This window comes from Schistocerca cancellata, chromosome 6, assembly GCF_023864275.1.
Source record: "Schistocerca cancellata isolate TAMUIC-IGC-003103 chromosome 6, iqSchCanc2.1, whole genome shotgun sequence".
In the NCBI taxonomy this organism is placed as follows: Eukaryota; Metazoa; Arthropoda; class Insecta; order Orthoptera; family Acrididae; genus Schistocerca; species Schistocerca cancellata.
In genome coordinates, this window is record NC_064631.1 from 486,061,926 (window position 1) to 486,078,478 (window position 16,553).

General features: G+C 45.5%; 1 long non-coding RNA gene across 1 annotated transcript in view; it reads right to left on the reverse strand.

The window, feature by feature from the left end:
• The window catches only part of LOC126190943 (uncharacterized), a 434,286-nt gene that overhangs the window by 347,860 nt on the left and 69,873 nt on the right, over positions 1-16,553 (reverse strand). The window contains exon 2 of the long non-coding RNA XR_007538300.1: positions 14,151-14,311. This is a non-coding gene — a long non-coding RNA (uncharacterized LOC126190943). The remainder of the gene's footprint in view (positions 1-14,150; positions 14,312-16,553) is intronic.

Sequence of the window (16,553 nt, forward strand, 5' to 3'; positions counted from 1 at the left end):
CGCAATGCAGCAGTTTGCCCGTAAACATAGAATGTAACCGGTCCTCATTCTTATCCCTATATTCAATAAAGGATTAAAACGGACCAACGTCAGATTAAGCGATCACATTTACTCTCTGCGCATTTTGGGTTCTGCATGTGCTGTGGCGTCTGCTGTGTCAAGTTTGGAAACCGGTCCGTCTTCTCACATCCTTGCAAAACTTTTTTTTTTTCATCTGTTCCGTCACTACTCGTCGCTACTGCCATGTTTGTGAGTTCTTCTCAGGACTCCCCATGTCGATGCCAACGTTCGGGATGGCGATTGAGTTCTGACTGTACAGAGAGAAACTTGGACTTTGCTGTTCTCACTAAACTTGGAGTGAACAGGGAAAATGAATAGCTGCCGCTCGCGCAGCATTGCTCTTCCACGTCCGCATGCTGCGAAGCACAAAGCGAACCCGTAGGTTACCGGCTGGTCAGGGAACTTCCTGGTCGCAAGAAGGCAGCGCGCTATCCTGGATGGACAGTCAGTCATCCGCAAAGGAAATCTGGTAAGTGCGAGTGGGATTCGCGCACCGACGGTTCCTTGTAAACTTAATTACGCATGTAGACAGTTCACCCATCCTTGGAAACGAGAATCTCAACTATTTTTGCCTGTTATCGACATCGACAGTGACAAGATATCAGTGCTGGGAAGACCGAAACTTTTGAGATCAGTTCCAAAGGTCTCAGATTTTTTTTCCCTTAATTGTACTGGGTACCTTGTTTCTTGCCCCATTTCATAATTCTAGGTCCATGAGAAGTAGCCTATAACTTTTGATGAATGAATTTGCGAGTATCAATTTGTGTTATAAATGGCCATGTCTTATGATTGCAATCACTTAGAAACTTAAATTTTATGCACCACCAAGGTACCGTAGACGTTAATATGTGACATACATTTCAACTTGATGGCTCTATCTATTCTTGAGAAAAAGGGGTTTCAACAGAACAAAAGACAGACAGAGGAAAAATTGTGTGTTATAATTAAAAATTACCAATTTTTGGATTTTTTCCTTTACTTGTACTGTGAAACCTTCATTCTTGCCGAATTTCATGATTCTAGATAAATGTAAAATACCCTATAGCTTTTCATGAGTGAATTTCCCAGTATCAAAATGTATGACACAAATAGCCGTATCTTTTGATTGCACTGACTTAGAAGTTTGTATTTTTGACATCGCCAAGGGACTATACACCTTAACATGTGACATAAATTTCAACTTGATATGAACACCCGTTCATGAGAAAAGAGGAGTCTTAGCAGATGGACAGACAGACAAATATTTTTTTTCGTGTAACGACGTACAAATTAAGAATTTTCGGATCTTTCCTTTATTTGTACTGTGAGACATTGGTTCCTGTGAAATTACATGATTCTAGGTCAACGGGAAGAATTCTATAGGTTTTGTTGAGCTAGCTTAGGAGCATCATAATATGTGACGTAAATAGTCGTATCTTTTGATTGCATGACTTAGAAGTTTATATATTTGATGGCGCTAAGGAACCATAGACCTTAATGTGTGACATAAATTTCAACTCGATACGTCTAACCATTCCTTAGAGCAAGGGGTTTAAACAGTCGGACAGACGGAGAGAGGGACAGGACAGTGATGCTATAAGCATTCCGTTTTCACCTGACATTCGGAACCCCAAAAGTAATTCCGGGGAAACGTGATAGCGCCATCACTTAATCATTTCGCTTCTGCCCGCCATGCTGAGCTTCATTTGACGTTGCGCTAACTTATTACCATCGCAGGCTCTTACTGCGTGTTTATGATCCCTAAAAGTTTTTAAAACACAATATCCTTTATTGTTGACAGTTCTCAAAACATAACTTTACAAACAAGAACACTGCAGAAACTTTTGTGTCAAATATACTTCGAAACGAGGAACATCACACAGTTCAATCTAAAGCGATTCTTCCTACTTTTTGTTCTCTCCGTATAGGTCATGTCTTCTTACAGGTCGGGTTTCTTCTACTGAAAATTAAACAGCGCATGGAATGTGGTTTTATGGAAGTCGAACCATTTCCCTTGGCTGATGGACGACCTCCTGATGGTTTCCTATTTTAGTGGAATTTCTCAATAATGAATGAGACAGAGATAACATTCGGCGATTGGAGTATTCTTTCCGGTATCAACCTTGTGAACGACTTGGGAATTTAGCATGCACATGTGTAGGGTGCTGGAAAGGGTGTTTTGTACTATATCAACGTATTGCGATCACACTCAGTTGAGCTGAGTAACAACCTCATTTCCCCACTCCAACTATGGACTCGTTGTAAGGGAAACTGCTTGTTGTACTTAGAGAATATTTTAGCTAAGATGATGATGATGATGTTTGGTTTGTGGGGCGCTCAACAGCGTGGTTATCAGCGCCCGTACAAGTACCCAATCTTTGCTCAGTCCAATTGCGCCACTTTCCTGGATGATGATGAAATGATGAGGACAACACAAACACCCAGTCATCTCGAGGCAGGTGAAAATCCCTGACCCCGCCGGGAATCGAACCCGGGACCCCGTGCTCGGGAAGCGAGAACGCTACCGCGAGACCACGAGCGGCGGACATATTTTAGCTAAGAACACCTGCTGTTTTTAGGTCGGTACTCAGCCTAGTGACAGATTTTTTTAATCACATGATGATGTACGCACTAGGCCGGCCGGTGTAGCCGAGCGGTTCTAGGCGCTACAGTCTGGAACCGCTACGGTCGCAAGTTCGAATCCTGCCTCGGGCATGGATGTGTGTGATGTCCTTAGGTTAGTTAGGTTTAAGTAGTTCTAAGTTCTAGGGGACTGATAACCTCAGATGTTAAGTCCCATAGTGCTCAGGGCCATTTGTACGCACTAGACACCGCTATAAGCGGTTTCCGCCATTTTCTACAGTTTTTGTTATTGTTAGCTATGATGTTTAGTTCTGTGCAAAAATAATCATTTTGAGTTCTACACATTTAAATGCTGTGTGATATACACTGAAATGTCAAAAATCATGGAATAGCGATATGTACACATGCAGATGACGGCAATATCCCTACACGAGATATAAAAGGGCAGTGCATTGGCGGTGCTGTCATTTGCAAGCCGGCCGAAGTGGCCGTGCGGTTAAAGGCGCTGCAGTCTGGAACCGCAAGACCGCTATGGTCGCAGGTTCGAATCCTGCCTCGGGCATGGATGTTTGTGATGTCCTTAGTTTAGTTAGGTTTAACTAGTTCTAAGTTCTAGGGGACTAATGACCTCAGAAGTTGAGTCCCATAGTGCTCAGAGCCATTTGAACCATTTGTCATTTGCACTCGGCTGATTCACGTGAAAAGGTTTCCGACGTGATTATGGCCCCCGACGGGAATTAACAGAGTTTTGGCTGGCAATCTATAGCGTTATTGACGTGATCCATTTGCTTCAGCTTGGGCGGATTTGATGCACAAGATATCAATATGAATTCACTGTATGCTCCTGAAACAACTGTGCCACAATACTGAGCACGTGAGACAGGCTGTTATCCTGTTGAAAGATACCATCCGCCATAATGTTCTCAGAGTCCGCAGCTTCCATGGTGGCTTTGCTAACTGCCATACGTCTAAAGTCCAGGTGTACGTCCCCCTTGGCATAGTACTGCCGCCACAGGCCTGAGGCGCGGTGCGTATTTCGGGCAGCCAGTCGACAGGGTGACGCTATTTCCGGGCACGACCATCGGCCTGGTGTCACAAGGAGCTTGATTCATCCTACCAGGAGACACGTTTCCTTTGATCCAAGATCCAATAACGACGGCCCCGTCTTCACTACAAGTGTAATTGATTATGTCGTTGGGTCGACATGGGAGCACGTATGGGTTGCCTGCTGCGGAGTCCCTTGTTCAAAAATGGCGCTGAACGGTGTGCTCCGAAACACTTGTGGCTGCACCAGCATTGTACTCCTTCTTCAGATCTGCCACAGATCGCTACCCAGCCTGCTTTACACAGATCGCAGGCCTGTGGCCTCCGCGTTCTATGCTGAGGCGCGAACGTCCAAACCCTTGTCGTCTACTCGTAGTTTTTCACTGTCCATAGCTACCTACGACAGTAGCACGCGAACAGTCGCCAAGCTATGCCAATCCCAAGATGATCGTTCCCAGACACCGGGCGATATCAATCTGTCCTCTGTCAAAGTCGCTTACGTCCGTGGAGTTCCCCATTTCCGACCTGTATAGTCGCTAGACTCGTTCCCCATCCATCTCTACCCCGCTTGTATAGAAGGCCATACTGAAAGTAATCAGCAACAACTTTCAAAAGTTTTAATATTTATTTTTTAGATAAACCATCTTAATCTAAATGCTTTCCGTAACTTTTTAACATAGTCTGCATTTCTTTGCCCCCGGTAGCTGAGTGGTCAGCGCGACAGAATGTCAATCCTAAGGGTCCGGATTCGAATCCCGGCTGGGTCGGAGATTTTCTCCGCTCACGGACTGGATGTTGTGTTGTCCCAATCATCATCGTTTCATCCCCATCGACTCGCAAGTCGCCGAAGTGGCGTCAAATCGAAAGGCTTGCACCCGGCGAACGGTCTACCCGACGGGAGGCCCTAGTCACACGACATTTATTTATTTGCACACATTTTCCAATTGTTCTCTAAATTTGATAATGTCCTTTCGATGAAACCCCGTTTCAGCTTCCCGAAGACACCGGCGCACTACTTGCCGAACATCGTCCACCAGCTTGTAGTTTTAGCCTCACATTTGTTCCTTAACGGAACTGAAAAACAGTAGTCGGAAGCAGCCAAGTCGGCTCTATAGGAAGGATGTGAAAGAGTTTCGCGCCCAAATGTCCTGATGTTATCCACAGAGACACGAATGGTGTTATCGTGTTGCAAGATGATCCTTCCCAGGGCGTTTGCCCCGCAATTCACAACGGAGCTTCAAAAGTGTTTCGATATAGCGGGCAGCACTTACGGTTTGACCAGGTTCAAGAAAATCAACCAGAATGCTACCGTTTGCACCCCAGAAGATAGTACCCCTAACTTTCCTAGTACATGGCACTGTCTTCACACTCTTCTTAGATGACAAATCCAAGCGATGCCATTGTATTCTCTGGCGTCCTACTTCAGGTTCGTAATAATGGAACCAGCACTCAACGCCTGTCGTAATGCTAGTGAGCCGTGTGCGGCTCGCGTTCTTGCCGTTCATAACTTGGCGTCTTGTAATAGTGGTAGTGGCGTCTCGTTTCATTCTTGTGTTAATAGCGCCACTGAGTTTGCTAGTATTGTTTGTCTGTGAGTGGCAGCAGCAGCAGTTGACGATAGCCAGGTATTGTCGTAGTATCTTTGGTGCGACTGCTTGTATTTCCAGGTCACCGTGTGTGTCTGGAAGTTTGGCTTCGGACGGAGCAGCGAGGAGGTCCGCAGCGCGAGGCGAGGGTGGGACCGCTGGCGGCGTGCAGACACTGTCGGATCGAGAGGCTATAGCCGACCACCGAATCCTGGACGTTTGAAGTTCAGTGAACCTTATCCAGTAGTGAAACCTCCACTGTTTGAGATCTCGCTGTTGTTTGCGTGTTTCTGCTCCCAGGGTCAGTGAGACCAACTGCGAGAAGTGGATTCTGTCAGGCTGGCGGAAGCTACACTCCTGGAAATGGAAAAAAGAACACATTGACACCGGTGTGTCAGACCCACCATACTTGCTCCGGACACTGCGAGAGGGCTGTACAAGCAATGATCACACGCACGGCACAGCGGACACACCAGGAACCGCGGTGTTGGCCGTCGAATGGCGCTAGCTGCGCAGCATTTGTGCACCGCCGCCGTCAGTGTCAGCCAGTTTGCCGTGGCATACGGAGCTCCATCGCAGTCTTTAACACTGGTGGCATGCCGCGACAGCGTGGACGTGAACCGTATGTGCAGTTGACGGACTTTGAGCGAGGGCGTATAGTGGGCATGCGGGAGGCCGGGTGGACGTACCGCCGAATTGCTCAACACGTGGGGCGTGAGGTCTCCACAGTACATCGATGTTGTCGCCAGTGGTCGGCGGAAGGTGCACGTGCCCGTCGACCTGGGACCGGACCGCAGCGACGCACGGATGCACGCCAAGACCGTAGGATCCTACGCAGTGCCGTAGGGGACCGCACCGCCATTTCCCAGCAAATTAGGGACACTGTTGCTCCTGGGGTATCGGCGAGGACCATTCGCAACCGTCTCCATGAAGCTGGGCTACGGTCCCGCACACCGTTAGGCCGTCTTCCGCTCACGCCCCAACATCGTGCAGCCCGCCTCCAGTGGTGTCGCGACAGGCGTGAATGGAGGGACGAATGGAGACGTGTCGTCTTCAGCGATGAGAGTCGCTTCTGCCTTGGTGCCAATGATGGTCGTATGCGTGTTTGGCGCCGTGCAGGTGAGCGCCACAATCAGGACTGCATACGACCGAGGCACACAGGGCCAACACCCGGCATCATGGTGTGGGGAGCGATCTCCTACACTGGCCGTACACCACTGGTGATCGTCGAGGGGACACTGAATAGTGCACGGTACATCCAAACCGTCATCGAACCAATCGTTCTACCATTCCTAGACCGGCAAGGGAACTTGCTGTTCCAACAGGACAATGCACGTCCGCATGTATCCCGTGCCACCCAACGTGCTCTAGAAGGTGTAAGTCAACTACCCTGGCCAGCAAGATCTCCGGATCTGTCCCCCATTGAGCATGTTTGGGACTGGATGAAGCGTCGTCTCACGCGGTCTGCACGTCCAGCACGAACGCTGGTCCAACTGAGGCGCCAGGTGGAAATGGCATGGCAAGACTACATCCAGCATCTCTACGATCGTCTCCATGGGAGAATAGCAGCCTGCATTGCTGCGAAAGGTGGATATACACTGTACTAGTGCCGACATTGTGCATGCTCTGTTGCCTGTGTCTATGTGCCTGTGGTTCTGTCAGTGTGATCATGTGATGTATCTGACCCCAGGAATGTGTCAATAAAGTTTCCCCTTCCTGGGACAATGAATTCACGGTGTTCTTATTTCAATTTCCAGGAGTGTATTAGCCGCCTTCTACTCCTTGATATTAGTTCGAATTTGGTGTTGTTATTGATGAAGTGCAACCAGCCTAGTGGCCGCTAACGGCCCAGTTACCTGCCCTGGAGGTTAGCGTAATTTGCGGCAGTGTACTTTTCCTTGTCTTGCCGATGCTGTCCGACATGGCACGTAATTTGACAACTTCCTTGATTGGGGTATGGATAATTGTTTTCCTTGTCTACCTTGGCTATAGTGGTCCCTTCTGCCTTTTGGTGTTTTAAACACCAGGCTCTGGAGACGCAGTGCTGTCACTTCTCCCTTGCCTGAATTATTCCATCGTTGTACGGGTTATCTGGCATGAGGTGGATTTGGTAAGAGGGTTGATCGTCGTTTAAACCGTCTCTAGTTTCAGTTGCCCTCCTTAGGTGAACATTACTCTTGGCTGCCAGTCTCACTGCTTACACAGTTGTAGTGACCTTCCTCAGGTCGATCCGTGGAGCACTGTCTGTGGATCACTCCATCTTACTTGGTCAAGTTTTCATAATTGTGTTCAAAAATGTTTAGATGTGTGTGAAATCTTATGGGACTTAATTGCTAACGTCATCAGTCCCTAAGCTTACACACTACTTAACCTAAATTATCCTAAGGACAAACACACACACCCATGCCCGAGGGAGGACTCGAACCTCCGCCGGGACCAGCCGCACAGTCCATGAATGCAGCGCCCAAGACCGCGCGGCTAATCCCGCGTGGCATATAATTGTGTAACATTTACCTTAATGTTTTAACGTGTAATTGCCTTTCTCACTTGTAATTCAGGCCTTCAGCCATTAATTGTTTGTAACAATGCTTGTGGCCTTCAGCTGACAAATAATTTTCAATGCTGTCTTAATAAGGCCTTCAGCCCATCACTATACGCTGTTACAGTTTATTGAGATTTTTTAAAAAAGGTTTTAGTATTTTTTACATGTAATTGCCTACCTTATTTGTAATTCAGGCCTACACCCGTTGAGTATTTCCGAAATTGCTTGTGGCCTTCAGCCATTAATTGCTTGTAACATTGCTTGTGGCTTTCAGCTGACAAATAATTTTCAATTCTGTCTTGATAAGGCCTTCAGCCGTCACTATAGCTTGTTACAGTTTGTTAAGACTGTTTAATAAGGTTTTAGTATTTTTAACGTGTAATTGCCGTCCTCACTTGTAACACAGGCCTTCGGCTGTTAATTGTTTGTAACATTGCTTGTGGCCTTCAGCCGACAAATAATTTTCAATTTTGTCTTAAGGCCTTCAGCTGTTGATTGTGTGTAACATTGATTGTGGCCTTCAGCCGACAAATAATTTGCAATTCTTTCTTAACAAGGCCTTCAGCCGTTACTACAGCTTGTTACAGTTTTTGATTGTTTAAGAAGAAAATATCTTAGTATTTGTTAACGTGTAACTGTTTTCCTCACTTGAAATTCAGGCCTTCAGCTGCTTAGTATTCTGAAGTTGCTTGTGGCCTTCAGCCGACAAATAATTTTGAATTCTTTCTTAGTACGGCCTTCAGCAGTCAGTATAGTAAATTCCTTTAAAATGATTGTTGAAAATTATTTCCTCAACTAAAGTGTATGTGTTTACTGTAGCCAACGGCAGCTGATTACGGCCCCATCCACAATCGTTGCCTTATCCTGCCTCTCCCTGACTACCAGGTCTCAGCTAGTTAAAAAATCATAACCATTTTGAAGTCTCTGAAGAAGTTTTGGGGGATGGTTCTTCTCTGAAGTTTGTGGCCTTTGGGCCATAAACGTGTGACTTAACGGGCATAAACGTTTCAACAATCTAAGCTTTGAATCATTTCTTGCACTGAACTATGTCCTACAGCAACTTTTGCAGCGATTTCATCCGCTGTGACGCGCCTGTCTTCTCTAGTGAGCTCCTGAAGACTTTCCTTGTTGCGTTCCGTGGAGGCAGTTCGCGGGCGACCGCTACGAGCTTCATATTGGATACTCGTGTTTCCGCCTTTTAAATGTTTCACCCACCTCCTAGCAATGCTGTTACTCTTCCAGACTTCTCCATAGGCACGCTGAAGTCAGCGGTGAATTCCAGCAATACATTTCCCTTTTTAACAAGGAATTCAATTGAAGCACGCTGCCGAAACGAAACATGATATTAGCCATTGCGGAAGTACTGCCTGTTGTCACGTGATAGATTCTACACTCCTGGAAATGGAAAAAAGAACACATTGACACCGGTGTGTCAGACCCACCATACTTGCTCCGGACACTGCGAGAGAGCTGTACAAGCAATGATCACACGCACGGCACAGCGTACACACCAGGAACCGCGGTGTTGGCCGTCGAATGGCGCTAGCTGCGCAGCATTTGTGCACCGCCGCCGTCAGTGTCAGCCAGTTTGCCGTGGCATACGGAGCTCCATCGCAGTCTTTAACACTGGTAGCATGCCGCGACAGCGTGGACGTGAACCGTATGTGCAGTTGACGGACTTTGAGCGAGGGCTTATAGTGGGCATGCGGGAGGCCGGGTGGACGTACCGCCGAATTGCTCAACACGTGGGGCGTGAGGTCTCCACAGTACATCGATGTTGTCGCCAGTGGGCGGCGGAAGGTGCACGTGCCCGTCGACCTGGGACCGGACCGCAGCGACGCACGGATGCACGCCAAGACCGTAGGATCCTACGCAGTGCCGTAGGGGACCGCACCGCCACTTCCTAGCAAATTAGGGACACTGTTGGTCCTGGGGTATCGGCGAGGACCATTCGCAACCGTCTCCATGAAGCTGGGCTACGGTCCCGCACACCGTTAGGCCGTCTTCCGCTCACGCCCCAACATCGTGCAGCCCGCCTCCAGTGGTGTCGCGACAGGCGTGAATGGAGGGACGAATGGAGACGTGTCGTCTTCAGCGATGAGAGTCGCTTCTGCCTTGTTGCCAATGATGGTCGTATGCGTGTTTGGCGCCGTGCAGGTGAGCGCCACAATCAGGACTGCATACGACCGAGGCACACAGGGCCAACACCCGGCATCATGGTGTGGGGAGCGATCTCCTACACTGGCCGTACACCACTGGTGATCGTCGAGGGGACACTGAATAGTGCACGGTACATCCAAACCGTCATCGAACCCATCGTTCTACCATTCCTAGACCGGCAAGGGACCTTGCTGTTCCAACAGGACAATGCACGTCCGCATGTATCCCGTGCCACCCAACGTGCTCTAGAAGGTGTAAGTCAACTACCCTGGCCAGCAAGATCTCCGGATCTGTCCCCCATTGAGCATGTTTGGGACTGGATGAAGCGTCGTCTCACGCGATCTGCACGTCCAGCACGAACGCTGGTCCAACTGAGGCGCCAGGTGGAAATGGCATGGCAAGCCGTTCCACAGGACTACAACCAGCATCTCTACGATCGTCTCCATGGGAGAATAGCAGCCTGCATTGCTGCGAAAGGTGGATATACACTGTACTAGTGCCGACATTGTGCATGCTCTGTTGCCTGTGTCTATGTGCGTGTGGTTCTGTCAGTGTGATCATGTGATGCATCTGACCCCAGGAATGTGTCAATAAAGTTTCCCCTTCCTGGGACAATGAATTCACGGTGTTCTTATTTCAATTTCCAGGAGTGTAATTACGTTACAATATGGCAACATGAATGTAATCTCCATAGATCATTCTTATATTGGACTTTTAACATTGGATTCCTCGTAACTTAGAGAATGACCGTCGTACTTTTCTGACCGCGTCGTGTGTCCGCATCACTACCAGACGGATTTCAATACCAAAGTGTGCAGTGATGATAGTGTTTTGTCTCTTCGGTGTATGATGAATCAATACCTCGCAACTCAAAGACAATTCGTTGTAATCAACTTAAACGCTTTCTCAAATGTATGAATGCTAAGCAGGGTGGCAATCTATACTGATTGCTCTCTCCTATAATGTCATTCATGACTTACAAATGGTCTATTGTATCATATTCAGCTTCTTCCTTTGCCTGACTAAAATCGTTTCTACAAGCCTTCACACTCCATGGACTATCAGGTACAGCAACCGTGGGTACTACTTTGAAAGGAAAACAGCCTTGGTTGCGAGGGACACAATACTTTCGCGAGGGACACTATACTTTCACTAAAGCGTTTCGGCCTTCTGGAGCATCATCAGAATTTTTTTAAAGAGAGGCAAATTTTGCTGCTTATTAAATTTTTCTGAAGATTACCCATAAAGGCGAAACGCCTCAATAAATGCATTGTTTCTCCTGCAACGAAGAGTTTGTTTTTGAAATTATTTTTTCTATCTGGGAAATTATCATTTTAGTGTACGTTGTACGTTATAGAGAGGAGGCTGAAAGGTCTGTATCTAATATTTTATGTTTTGTCTTTCCCCTTAATTTTATGTAAAGGTTTCGTGGCGAGAAATTTGTTTTCCATATTCTGTAACTAATTTCCCATATTCTATAATTAATTTTGCAAGTTATTTTTTATGCTTTTCCTCCTGTTCTAATCATTTCTTTCGAAACTTCATCCTCTCCCAGTTTTTAGAACTACGTGTTACCTTTCCAAGACTACACTGCCACCTAGTGAGATTATTTAAAAATGGACCTTGCATTACATAAAAACATCCACATGAAATCTACAGGTAACTTAAGAGGCTGAACAAGTATTAAGCACACGATACATCACTCCAGACCGACTAAAGTATGATATGGTTTGACTCCGTTTAAAGGAACTTATTGAGACAGATGTTATTAATTATTTGAGATTTCACGGTTAACGTCCAGCTGAAAATTCTGAGAAAAGATAATGTACTGAAGAATAGTTGAGCACTTGTAAATGTATGAAATTGTGATTCAGATAAAATTTTTGATTCCAGAACGACCTCTTCACTGAGCAGTCCAACATCTCATAGAATATGACAAAATTTCACCTATTGGGATTTTTATGATTTATAAAAGTCGCTTGACCGAGAAAATCACAACATCCAATTGGAGGAACGAAAATTTACTGGTTAGAAGACACAGTAACTGTTGGTGACGAAACTAGCTCAAGGAGAAATGTCATAGTAGGCCGCGCAGGCAGTTTCCATACCGAATTACATTTTAATTGGGAACTTAGCACTACTGGTGACCCACAAGGCTGAGTATTGTGTCCACTACTGTTCTTGCTTTATGCAAGTGACCTGTCATCTTTTATCGATAAAGCACGGGTACTTTTCTTTACTGTTGATGTAAGCATCACATCAACCAGCAACAGAAGGTATGATAAGTGAAATTTTATAAAAATATTTATTTGTCTTCTTTAATATCGTATGGAATAATACAGTATGTGAATTCCACACTTAGACACAACGTAAACATTTTAGAGAGACATGGTGGAAGGGTAAATTTGTTTTATATCCCCACATCTCATGTATGCAACTGTTTAAAACACTAGACATGTTAACAGTACACAATACATTACTCTATTCGAAGATGGAAGTTTGCTTTAGATAGGCGTTCTCAATATGAAAACAACAGTAGATGTCGAAGTCTAAAACTGGGTGCATAAGTTGTGCCAACTGTCTGTAACTTAACCTTACTACTGAACAAAGGGGAACAGGGTATTACCCATAAATCTTTTACAGTAAATGAATCAAAGCTCTGCTTTGTACAGACTGCGTAGTACGTAGTCGTCATCATCTCTCTGTGACACGTTTTTCGTTTAACAAGTGACTGAAGAATTTTTGTCCTGCTTGAAAAATCTGTTTCTGAAGCATTAAATGCATCGTGGACGTCGAGCTGCTGTTTAATTACTTTAAACGTCTACAGCAGTGCGACGCCTTTGTTGCTTACAGTAAATACGGATGAAAAAGCTAAGAGGATCTGGACACTTCCCTCGAGAACTGCAAGGCATAGATACACAGTGACAGCGATATGAATATCTCTCTGAAAATACCTTCGAGTAACAACTCATTTTGACTCACAGATTAATTTATGAATATACAGAGTCACTAAATGTAAATTAAGATTAACGTAAAAGGATAACTAAATGGCCAACATATAGATATGAGGGTAATCCCAAAAGTAAGGTCTCCTATTTTTTTTATAAATACATAGACCTGTTTATTTATTTTTTAAAATCTTATGGGACTTAACTGCTAAGGTCATCAGTCCCTAAGCTTACACCCTACTTAACCTAAATTATCCTAAGGACAAACACACACACCCATGCCCGAGGGAGGACTCGAACCTCCGCCGGGACCAGTCGCACAGTCCACGACTGCAGAGCCTGTTTATTTCTACAGTGGTTTACATCAGTGTACAGCTTAAACATTTAGCTATTTTTCGACATAATCACCATTTCTGTCGATGCATTTTTGTAGACGCTATGGCAGTTTTTGCATGCTCATGTCTTACCAGCTCGCCGCCATGCTGTTCAGAAAGTTATGAACCTTTTCTTTCACCTCGTCGTTGGAGCTGAATCGCTTACGAGCCAAATGTTCTTTTAACCTACGGAACTGGGCGCCAAGTCAGGACTATAGGGTGGGTGGGTGATTCTGTTCCACTGAAACTGTTCCGGGAGAGCAACGGTTTGCCGAGCGATGTGTGGGCGAGCATTGTCATGGAGAATGTGTACGCCCTCGCTCAACATTCCTCTTCTCCGGGTCTGAATTGCCCGTTTGAGTTTTTTCAGTGTGTCACAGTACCTGTCAGCGTTAATTGCGGTCCCAGCGATTCAGCTCCGACGACGAGGTGAAAGAAGAGGTTCATAACATTCTGAACAGCATGGCGGCGAGCTGGTATGACATGGGCATACAAAAACTGCCACAGCATCTACAAAAATGCATCGACAGAAATGGTGATTATGTCGAAAAATAGCTAAATGTTTAAGCTGTAAACTGGTGTAAACCATTGTAGAAATAAACAGGTCTATGTACTTATAAAAAAATAGGAGACCTTACTTTTGGGATTACCCTCGCATTTTTCTCTAAGTAAATGTACTATTTCTACTACCCCAACGTAGCGAGATATTACCTTTTTAAAAGAAAGAAAAAGACAGAGTAAGAGAATTGCATAATTTCTAACAAGATAGGAGATAGCAGGATGTACAGAGATGCTGCAGAAGAGTTTAGAGCTAGCCATAGCAAAGTTGGAACTGCTGAAGAAAACAGCCCCCGACTGGAGTGCTGTGACTTACAGATGAGTGTGGTGGCCTCGAAGCAGACGGGGACGAAGTCGCGTGGCGTTGCTTCCAGTCTCAGACCCGAATGAGGAACTGTGGAATAGTCCCACTACCTTCTGGCTGACGTGGACGGGGTCACGTGATGGACCGCGCACACGGGGAAGCCTCTCGCGAATCTGCAACCGTAGGTAGTGTTGCACAATTAGGCCACGTGGTCTGGCGGACGCTGTTCGGCTCAGGCGCAGTCATAGGTATCGGCCATGCTGTCGTTTATCGACTAATAAAGTCATAAGAAGATCAAAACAAATTGCAAAACGATTTAGAAAAGATATCTGTATGGTGCGAAAATTGGCAAGTGACCCTAATTAACGAAAAGTGTGAAGTCATCCACATGAGTGCTAAAAGGAACTGCAATTACGAACAACTTAAATTGGAAGGAACACACAGAAAAAGTTGTGGGGAAGGTTATCCAAAGACTGCGTTTTATTGGTAGGACACTTAGGAAACGTAAAAGATCTACTAGGGAGACTGCCGACACTACGTTTGTCCGTCCTCTTTTGGAATACTGGTGCGCGGTGTGGGATCCTTACCAGATAGGACTGACGGAGTACATCGAAAAAGTTCAAAGAATGGCAGCACGTTTTGCATTATTGCGAAATAGGGGAGAGAGTGTAACTGAAATGATATAGGATTTGGGGTGGACATCATTAAAACAAATGCGTTTTTCGTTGCTGCGGAACCAGCTTTCTCCTCCGAATGCAAAAATATTTTATGACGCCGACCTATATAGGGAGAAACGATCACCGTGATAAAATATGAGAAATCACAGCTCGTACGAAAAGATATAGGTGTTCGTTCTTTCCGCGCGCTATACGAGATGAACCCTCTGCCAGGCACTTAAATGTGATTTTCAGAGTATCCATGTAGATGTAGATGTAGATTTAGATTGCATACTTTGCAGTCACCTTCTGTACTATACTGTCGCAGTTTCTTCTATAGTATATGGTCGAAGTTTCATCGAGGTATGTAACTTGGTTCAAATCGTTCAAATGGCTCTGAGCACTATGGGACTTAAGTTCTGATGTCATCAGTCCCCTAGAACTTAGAACTACTTAAACCTAACTAACCTAAGGACATCACACACATCCATGTCCGAGGCAGTATTCGAGCCTGCGACCGTAGCGGTCGCGCGGTTCCAGACTGTAGCGCCTAGAAACGCTCGGCCACCCCGGCCGGCTATGTAACTTGGTAGTGACACATCATGCAAAAGTCACTTTCATCCTTAACTTTTACACACCGGTGTGATACAAACGGGTGTCCTTTATTTACAACAAAACGCAAATTCTACTGAAAAATAATCACACGTTATGAAATTTTACATGGTCGTTTGTTTTATACTGTATTAGACTGAAACTTCGTGGCAGATTAAAACTGTTTGCCGGACCTAGACTCGAACTCTGGAAGATATGAGACGAGGTATTGGCAGGCGTCAAACATTGACGACGGGTCGTAAGTCGTGCTTGGGTAGATCAGCTGGTACAGCACTTGCCCGCAAAAGACAAGGGTACACAGGAATTGAAACGTGTGCTTAGTTCAAATGTTCGTGAATTCCTAAGGGACCAACCTGCTGAGTTCATTGGTCCCTAGACTTACACACTACTTTAAACTAACTGAAAATAACTTACGCGAAGGGCAACCCACACACCTATGCCCGAGGGAGGACTCGAACCTCTGGCGGGAGAGGCCGCGCAATTCGCCTCTAACCGCATGGCCAAGCCGCGCGGCCGTGTGCTTAGTGTACGTTTACACTGGCTGCGATGCGATGCGACGCGACGCGACGCGATGCGAAGTATAATGGCCAAAGCGATGCAATACGATGGAGCGTTCACATTGCACACGATACAGCGCGCGCACGATCTAGCCAGCAATTGAGCAGTCTCGGCACGATGTCGTGTTTCCTCGACCCAGTAAATTCTTTTTTATTACAAAACAGTGCTCTGAGAATTCAATGCAGTCGTGAATGGGTGCATGAAATCAACAAGGAGAGGAGGGCTTTAGGAGAATTTCATCATTTGTACAGTGACTTGAGACAAGCTGAGGATAAATTTTGGAGTTACTTCAGAATGAGACAGAGACATTTTATTTTACAGTGTCATCTGTTTCAAATAGATTACAGAAGCAAAACACAAATTTCAGAATGGCTATTAGCCCTGAAAAAGTTATGATCACCATTAGGTAAGTACAATATTAAGTTTACAGCAATCATTTTATTATGAAAAATTTACAAATTGTGATAGATTCAAACTTTCTTTTAATAAATTTTGACATAGTTGACAATGAGAAGTAAAATACATCACAGTTCACTCACTTAAGTATCAAAGTTTTCAGAATCTTGGTGGCTTGAAATAACAATGTCAT